At 46.3% G+C, this 9,639-nt stretch overlaps 1 long non-coding RNA gene across 2 annotated transcripts; it reads right to left on the reverse strand.

Moving 5' to 3' along the window:
• Positions 1-1,507: 1,507 nt before the first annotated feature.
• Positions 1,508-9,383, reverse strand: LOC149325907 (uncharacterized). Of its 2 annotated transcripts, none has more exons than XR_016286557.1 (3): positions 9,208-9,378; positions 7,702-7,858; positions 1,508-1,613 (listed from the first exon to the last, which is right to left on the reverse strand). It is a non-coding gene; the product is annotated as an uncharacterized LOC149325907 (long non-coding RNA). The 2 variants fall into 2 exon arrangements; XR_016286558.1 differs by lacking the exon at positions 1,508-1,613 and adding an exon at positions 7,115-7,397 and having other exon boundaries at positions 7,575-7,858; positions 9,208-9,383.
• Between the last annotated feature and the right edge of the window lie 256 nt (positions 9,384-9,639).

Below are 9,639 nucleotides of genomic sequence, written 5' to 3' on the forward strand. Positions count from 1 at the left end.
AGACTGGAGACTGGAGACTGGAGACTGGAGACTGGAGACTGGAGACTGGAGACTGGAGACTGGAGACTGGAGACTGGAGACTGGAGACTGGAGACTGGAGACTGGAGACTGGAGACTGGAGACTGGAGACTGGAGACTGGAGACTGGAGACTGGAGACTGGAGACTGGAGACTGGAGACTGGAGACTGGAGACTGGAGACTGGAGACTGGAGACTGGAGACTGGAGACTGGAGACTGGAGACTGGAGACTGGAGACTGGAGACTGGAGACTGGAGACTGGAGACTGGAGACTGGAGACTGGAGACTGGAGACTGGAGACTGGAGACTGGAGACTGGAGACTGGAGACTGGAGACTGGAGACTGGAGACTGGAGACTGGAGACTGGAGACTGGAGACTGGAGACTGGAGACTGGAGACTGGAGACTGGAGACTGGAGACTGGAGACTGGAGACTGGAGACTGGAGACTGGAGACTGGAGACTGGAGACTGGAGACTGGAGACTGGAGACTGGAGACTGGAGACTGGAGACTGGAGACTGGAGACTGGAGACTGGAGACTGGAGACTGGAGACTGGAGACTGGAGACTGGAGACTGGAGACTGGAGACTGGAGACTGGAGACTGGAGACTGGAGACTGCCCAGGCAGCACGCCAGCATTGTACCAACAATGGCTCATTGTTGGAATACATTGGCATCAATATTGGGCTGGCATTGGCATAGGAGCACATTACTACATTTTCCAACCTTGGCCCATACTTCATACCAAGATTGTCCCATTGTTCAGCCATTCTGGCACTGCCAGTATGGGCATATCACTGGCCTATCCACTCATACTTCATTGGTCCTGCAAGTATCGGTCCAATGTTCAGCCATGCTGGTACTACCAATACGTACTGAATATCAGCTATTCCATTGATGTCCCATTGTTGATGCCAATATTAGTCCCATGGATAGCCATTTGGCCATACCAATATGTACTGAAAACCAGCTACTCCTTTCATATACTCCATTTATATCCCACTGTTGATGCCAAGATTGATATGTTCAGCCATTTGGCACTGTCAATGCAGACTAAGCACAGGCTTTTCCATTCATGACAGCGCATACAACCTGTCACATCAGTGGCTGAAAGATTGGCATGCCACTGCCCTTTTCTATTTACTACTCACCAGTAAAGCCTATGTTAATTTTTATCTTCAGTGGGCAACATTAATGCAAATGTTCACTCGTAAGCAACCACGCAAATATTCATAAAATGAGACAACCAAAGTATTCATGAAAAGAACATTTATTTTACGAAAAAGTCCAAATAGAATTAATCGTTAGGGGCTGGGAAGGGTGGTGGCAGGTGCTGTCGGATGGGTGATGGCCGGGGCTGTAGGGAGGGAGGGCCCTCGGGAAGTGGAAGAGGCCAGGGGATTGGGAGGCACACATGCAGGCACAGTGCAGGGGGCTGTCCCCGCACTCGCAGGTGGCGTGCTTGGTTGAAGGGGGGAGAAGACTTCAGCAAAGCGTCTCTTCCTTCCACCCGCTCTATCACATGAACCGGGCAGCTACCTGCGAATAAAACCTTGTGCCTCTGATGCATCAAATGCAGTTTTTCGCAAATGGCATCTGCACAGGAAAAGTGAACAAAGAAAATAGACATTATTTCCAAACACACAAAAATCATGTCCATCATTTTAGAAAAATGTAGAAAATTAATTCGAGGAAATTGCCAATGAGAAATGCTGTACTCAAGGGCTCCAGATTAATTTTGGCCACCTGGAGTTCTTAATTTAAGATGCACCGACATCGCTTAGCACACGTGCTTCTTTGCATTTAGCCTCCAGAGCAATGCAGCTACTATGGATGGTGTTTGATCCCTCACTTGGAATCAGTAGCTGAGCACCTGAGTCAGGAAGGACATCAGGTAAAAAATATAGTAAACAGATATATTATTACGTGCCTCATAAATCAAGGCAACATACAAAACCTTGACACAACTAAACAATCAAGTAAAGAATCACTAGAGGGGCCTCAATCCATTGACACTGACTTCTCGTTGCGGTTGACCACCTTGCACCTGCTAAGTGGCATCATAGATGCCTATAAATAGAAGGCAAGTGACTGCAGCTTCTATTACACACCGCAGGTTCGAAGGGCATTTTCAGCTCCAATAAGCTTTCCAAACGATTAAAATAAAACTGTGAAAGCATGTTAATTAAAGGGAACATGAAAAACTATTTACTAAAGCTAGAATTTGTTGCCATCATTAAATACTTGTAAATGAAATCAAAACATAATTCTCTTTTCTACAAAAGGGAGATAACGCATCTGTCCAACTTCCATTTATGAACTGTGTTGCACTTAACTGTCATGCACAACAATGAATTTTAACCTGACTCTAACTCTTTAACGTGGCTTGCAAGGCATGGGCTTTGTCAAGTTGCGCCGACAGTCCACCGCTGTAATATATCGCACCTTGCGGAAATATTTTACACTGTAGTTCAAAAGGTGTACTGTCTTGTTCCCTTATTGCATCATCCTTTTGTTGATGCAACCATTCATGCTATATACACGACATTACCTTTACATTTACCACTTGAAAGCAACACAGTCACTCTACTTGAATTTGTCAAAGAGAGTACACATCACATTTCCTCAAGGCAAAGCTTTGATCAGCAGGCAACGGCACATAAACCAATCTAGGCCGTCTTAGGAGGGCAGGTCTGGAAGTGGAAGGTATCAGAAACATTCCTTTCAACTGGACAACTCTGGCAGATCAATGCATCACTCTGGAGGAAGCACTTGTGACCATCACAAGGTGTACAACACATGTACTGATAGGGTTACGCATTACTTGCTTCTAGTCTAAGTGAGCATCATAGATGACCAAAGATATTTTGAATTACATAAACAATTATACCAGGTGTTTTCTGCAATATCCTGAAAACCGTGACACAGGACCAGAAGAAGTCACACACTTTTGGCAAACTTACAAATGATTCATTTTTGGCTCATCCATGTACTTGAAGCCATTTTCTCGCTCAACCGCCGATGCAAATGAAAAAATCAAGTTCAATCATCTTTCCATCCAAGGCAAAAAACGGCAGTCTTTCACTATTATAAGGATAGATGGCTCGCTTATGCAGGATTGCTCTTTCTTTTTATTAAAAATGCTTCAACCAGTCCTCGCTCGGCAAGGACTTCCGTCTGCTAGTAATGCTCGTGTGGTGAAACAGTGGTAAACATTTGCTACAGTCCCTAACATGCAACGCCAGGTTGCTCCCTGTGCTCACATGCAATTTGTTTCCTGAGGCATTCATTCAGGCATTGCCCAGCCTGCTCGATGTATACTTTCCCACAGCACATGGGGTTGAATACACAAATCCCACCACACACTTTGTGAACCTCGTTTGGTGGTTGGTCTTGCATGCTTGTTCTCTGCACAGCCAGAGATGTGGGTGAAAAGACCAGATAGCTCATGAGGGGCTGAAAACACCATGTTGATACCAAATTTTTCGGACGCTCTTTACAGCCCATGGGAAATTTTATGGAAGAACAGGATCACCTCAGTGTTTCTTGTCTCATACTTCCATAAAATTTCCCATGGGTTGAAAGAGTGTCCGAAATTTTGGTATCCAGTTTGTGTTTTCAGCCTGCAAGAGCAACCACTAATTGGAGTTCACAGTGTGTGTAATGAGGGTTGTGTATTAAATCCATATGTCGAGTGGGAAAGTATACATCAGGCAGACTCGGCAATGCCTGAATGAACGTCGCAGATAACATGGCAAGAAGTTGCAAGCAGGCACCTGTAGCAACCTTGCTTTGTATGTGAAGGACTGTAGCAGATGCCAGCCTGTTTCACAGCACAAACATTATTAGCAGGGTTAAGTCAGGCATGAGCAAGAACTGCTTGCAACTCTTCTAACACATTATAAAAAAGAATAAGTGGTACAAACATTATTAGCAGGGGTAAGTCCAGGCATGAGCAAGAACTGCTTGAAACACTTCTAACAAATTATAAAAAAAGAATAAGTGGTTCTCTGTCCTTATCACAGAAAAAAAGTGGCGCTTTTTATCAGGAATGGAATGACGACTGGGCTTGTTTCAGTTTCATATGCGCTTGCAAAAATAAATCAGCTGTAAATTCGGCGGTAGTGTGTGTACTGTCTCATCGACCTGTGTCTCAGTTTTTGCTGTTTTTTTGCTAGAACACTGAATAACGTGTAACAAATTTGGTAAACGCTGTAAGCGATGGAAGGCATGTTGACAGGCTAGTAGGCTTTCCATCTTTAAACTTGGGAAAAAAAAGAGATGAGGAGACAACGGACAGGCGCCAACTTCCAACTATTTCTTGCTCGGAAAAAAAAACACATAAAATTTATAGTCTCAGGCAACGCCCACATTTACACACCAAGTGCCTTATCGCAGCCCTGACTTATCGCCTAGCACGAACATTACTGCTCAGAAAATCGTACTCCGCCGCATACAACCTAACTGAAGTGTCACTCACGCACAAGGCCTCCTTTTTCTTTATGTGAAAGGCTTCCAATAAAAGCCTCGCCTGCTTGAATTTGCTTTTGCCCGCAATCCTCGCCTTTTCCAGTCGAGGTGCACACTTGCACGTGTTGCGGAACACTGTGCACGTGTTGCACATCGTGCGGAATAGTTCCTTTCCGAAGGCAGAAGGCGTAGCGTCTTGCTTGGCACATGGCATTCACAATGGAGCACACCAAAAGCTGGCGCGTAGCACGGAGAGTAGACACACAGACACTTCTGGCTTCGGAAAGGAACTATTCCGCACGATGTAAGTCTACTATTTGGTGCTGTGAAGCCTTCTTGGGGACACGTTAAGCGGGTAGGCAAGATACTTAGATCTGAACTGTGGCGCCAGGTTCGTTTTTTTTCACGACTGGCTACATGTCATCTGCCGCAGTGAGTTTCCAGAGTGGCTTGCAGAGAAGAACTACGCTTTCTTCAAGCGGCAAGCTGCCCAGCTGACAGAGGACAAGTGGAGGGAGGTTCTAAAATGTCTGCTCGGTGATGTTAACAAGCAAAAGGACAACAGCACGAGCCGCGTGGTGGTGTTAGGGGATGCAAATGTCCCAGACAGGTTGTTAGATGTGCCTGAGAGAGGACCAAAGTACGGCATTCAACCGGATGTGCCTGCCCATGAACTGCTCGCCACAAACAGGAACATTGCTGCGAAAGCAAAAGGAGAAAACCAAGAACGGTCTTTGTTGGAAGGAGTGGACTGCCTCAAAAAATCTGTTAAGATGGCTGTAACCAGTCGACTGGAACGTGATTCAGTCATGTTCCCTCTTTTTTTTAATAGGAATGAGCTGTGTCTCCTTCAGTCAGACAAAGATGGCAGGTTTGTGGTCATGAAAAAAGGACTTTACAATGAAAAAGCATTGCAAGCAGTAGACAAGAATTTTATAGCCAATAAAAAAGCAGCAGTGAGAGTTAAAACCAGGTTCATTAACTTTTGTAAGGACCTCCATCTGCCGAAGCTCGCTAGTGATATAGCGAAAAGCAAACGGAACTGTCTTTCCGTATTCTTTACTGCTAAAACCCACAAACCTGACATTCCGTTCCGCACTATAGTGAGCGAAAATGGTTCGTGGCAGCATAATGTTAGCCGTTTCTTGCAAAGCAAGCTTAACTCTCTTAAACTGGACGACCCTTTTCGGGTAAAGAACTTGATAGATGTAGTTCATTGTTTTGAAACGCATCCAGAAATTCGATCTGCCTTTGCTGTAGACATAGAAGATTTGTTTTATTCCGTCCCGCATGCTGAGCTACTGGCGCCTGTTCTTTCGTGTGTTGAAGGTACAGGGGAAATGGACTTCCGGGATGCTGCTTGTATGTCTGTGGAAAACTTTTTGAATTTATTGGAGCAATATCTTAAGGTCACTTTTATCGTTTTTAATGAGCAACCCTACTTACAGAGAAAAGGCATATGTATAGGTTCCTGTGTCGCCCCTATTTTATGTGAAATTTTTTTAGTTGCTTTGGACAAGGAACTTGCACAATTATTGGTAGGAGGATCTGTTTTTAAAATTTTTAGATATGTTGACAATTTTCTTATCCTTTTATCCACTGGTTTTTACAATTCTTTTAAAGCTAATGTGTCCAGGATTTTAAGTGTTTTTAACTTCAAAGGGTGTGTCCTAGTTTTTACGCATGAGCTCCCAAGGGAGAGGAAACTACAATTTTTAGACCTAAGCTTGGCGTTCCGGGAGGACCATTTATGTTGGGGTTATTTTCCTCGTACTAGCAAGGAACTGCTGCCCTTCAATACGGCGCATTTAAAAATTGTGAAGCGCGCCATCGCCTCGTTATGCTTTGAGTCCTTGCTTTCGAAGTCCTGTCCGCACCAAATGCACGATAGCTTAAGAAATCAGATTGGACGCCTTTTGGCTGCTGGCTTCCCCTCGGTGGTGTTGACTGCTGTCGCTGAAACCCTCCTCCAAAAGACAAAACGCTGCACCAGTCCAAAGAATCTTGAAGAAAGGGGCCCTGCGGTAAAACCTGAAGTCATGCCTTATGTGCACAAACTGTCACACAATTTGAAGAAGGTGGCTAACAGGCACAAGGTACCGCTTGTTTTTTCAGCCCCAAACAAGTTGAGCAAACTTACACCCCGGATTTGTGGCACTGAGCGCCCTGGGTGCAGCATAAAACATCAGCGCACCTTTATACGCTGCACGGAAGGAGTGGTGTACGAGATACCCCTGACCTGTGGTATGTCCTATATAGGGCAAACGGGGAGGTGCATCAACAAACGCCTTGGGGAACATGACAAAAAGGTAGTGAATAACAAAGACAAATACGCCACTTTGGTGAGCCACGTTAACACGTGCAAGTGTGCACCTCGACTGGAAAAGGCGAGGATTGTGGGCAAAAGCAAATTCAAGCAGGCGAGGCTTTTATTGGAAGCCTTTCACATAAAGAAAAAGGCAGCCTTGTGCGTGAGTGACACTTCAGTTAGGTTGTATGCGGCTGAGTACGATTTTCTTAGCAATAATGTTCATGCTAGGCGATAAGTTAGGGCTGCGATAAGGCACGTGGTGTGTAAATGTGGGCGTTACCTGAGACTATAAATGTATGTTGTTTTTTTTTTTTCGAGCAAAAAATAGTTGGAACTTGGCGCTTGTCCATTGTCTCCTCGTCTCTTTCTTGTGTCGTGAAATCATTTGTGCCTAGGTGGGTTTTTCCCAAGTTTCAAGCTGTAAGCGATGATGCACGATATGAATAGTGCCAGCTTGCTGTGCTAAGGGCTGCCAAGTTATGAGATTACTCACTAGTGCATAAACCATAAATCCCTGAAAGAAAAGATTTCAGTCCTGCACCTTGTATTGCAGCACCCTATAAGAACCCACAAAGCCAAGGAAGCTGACCAGAGGTCACCTAAGCTTTAACAAAACTTCTGTTTGGGCTAGATGGTGCATAGCTTATTTTGAAACGAATTCAAGCGCACAACAACACGCACACAAGAGAGGAAAGACACAGGACAGGCGCTATCCTGTGTCTTTCCTCTCTTGTGTGCGTGTTGTTGTGCGCTTGAATTCGTTTCAAAATAATCACCTAAGCTTCTTCGTTCGAAGAAGTACTCGATTTTAAGTCACGCATATTATTTGAATAAATATTTTACTGGTCCTGAAATCCCAACCTTTATAGAAAAGGTCCTTCTAATTATTTCACACTCATTTACCTCTGCAAACGTTCCATAGTGAGAGGGCTGCCGGGTGGATCACAGATGTTGAAACCAAGAAAGGCTCCAAGAAGGAGTCCCACTGCCTTGTCTAGACTTGTCCACTCCTCTCTGTCGACTGCAAGGGCAAGTAGGTGGATGTCGCCCATACCTGAGCCTGCATGGGAACAAAATTACTAGCACGTAATACTATTGAGTCAAAAGTTTTGCTGTGTAATTTCAAGACTAACACAAACTATGCATACGGCAAGCTTGGTGCCATAGGAAAGACATCGAGATTATACTCGGTTCACCCTTAAGGTTACAGGGCAGCGAAGGCTCTCGGTCTGGGCTGATCTTTTGCTTTCGAATATGTATTCCTAGCAAGATGCTCGTTCTAGAAAATCGGGGCCCGCTTGCACGAAGCTATCACAGCTTGCTGCAGGCACAGCGGACCTCGGAGTTATCACGTCAAACTACGGCCAGTGCAGCAGGAACATAAAACAACCAGCGGGCCGACCGCCGCCGCCTCGCACGGCTGCAGCGTTAGGAGCCGGGGCGAGTACAGCCGACCGAAGAGCTGCAGGACAGTTCCGGACAGACGAAATAGGCGCGGCAGAGCGCGAAAGTAGACGATACAGGCGTGCTCGAGATGTCCCCGCAAAAAAACGAAGGAAAAGGCGAACGCACCTAATGCAGGTTGAAGCAATACGGCAGCGAACACGCGGGATCATCGCGATGCGGGCCGATCGAGCCCCTGCGGCTGTTCTAAAAACTGGAGGCAGGCCACGTCTTGAGCAATACGATGCGTGCGTGCTATACTTTTGGAACAGTAAGAGTTTTAAAACAGTGAGGACGATTTAATTCGAAAGCCAAATACGCACCGAAGGAGCGCAATGGGGTAATAGCTGTCACATCACATCTTACCAGCCGCGCGACCAGCAGTCTAGCAGACCGCGCAAAAGCACGACAGCGCGTTGTTTACAACAGCCACAAGCGCGCGATCGGCTCGCGTGTTCCCTTCACCTGAGTGTTGAAGCATACAAGGCCACCTCTCGCGTTAGGAAGGAGCGGGCTCACAGGGAACGCACAGAAGAAAGTTTGCATCGATGGTAACCCTTGTGTAGGAAAGCGGGCGAACACAGCGCGAGACGAATCCACGACGGGCTTGAGGCGAAAAACGTACAGGCGCGGACAAAAGTAAACGGAGCACGCAATTCTCTTCGAATATTTTTCACGCGTCACCTAATTAAAATTTCCAGCAGTGGTACGCGCATGCTGGTAGAGGAGGTTGGTGGGCTTTCTTGTAGACAAACAACGCTTCTTTATTACCAATGGAGAAAACGTGATTGCACTTCAAACGCACTAGCGTGCTCCGTTTACTTATGGCCGCGCCTGTACGTATGTACGCCGGCCGCCGCGGTGTGCACGCCACGACGGCTCGAACGAGACCCTCCGCGCTTGTGTCATACACCACGTTCCGAAAGGAAAATGTAAGCAAATATAGTAAACATGCAGTACACCTACCGTAATCAGGCGCACTTGGTTTGAGACAGCAGCCGCTTCCATGAATCCAAGCCTCGCCGTCTTCTCACCAACGCGGAAAAACAAAATGGCGCCAGAACACGAAAAAAAACAAGGTCCGCGCACACCGACGACGCCAAGATGGCACGAGGAGGCCAGAAATGCTTCACACGCAGAGTCCGCGCGACGCCAAACGCGACCGCATCGTGATAGGTCAACGGTCGTATGACGTTTGCGAAGAAGAGCTAATCAGAAGGCCGAGAATTTTGTTTATTTTTTTGTGCTCCTCGTTGCTCTGCCCTCTCCCCCCGATCCACGCCGAAGGAATGGTCTTTTCGGAATACGCCGCGGACCCGTGAAAATTGACCAAAGGATGACCGTCAAAGTGACGGCTAGTTTTTACAGTGCAACTGTAAGAAAAGCGCATAACGCTAG

Source organism: Amblyomma mixtum, chromosome 10 (assembly GCF_055824585.1).
Source record: "Amblyomma mixtum isolate Tamu chromosome 10, ASM5582458v1, whole genome shotgun sequence".
Classification (NCBI taxonomy): Eukaryota; Metazoa; Arthropoda; class Arachnida; order Ixodida; family Ixodidae; genus Amblyomma; species Amblyomma mixtum.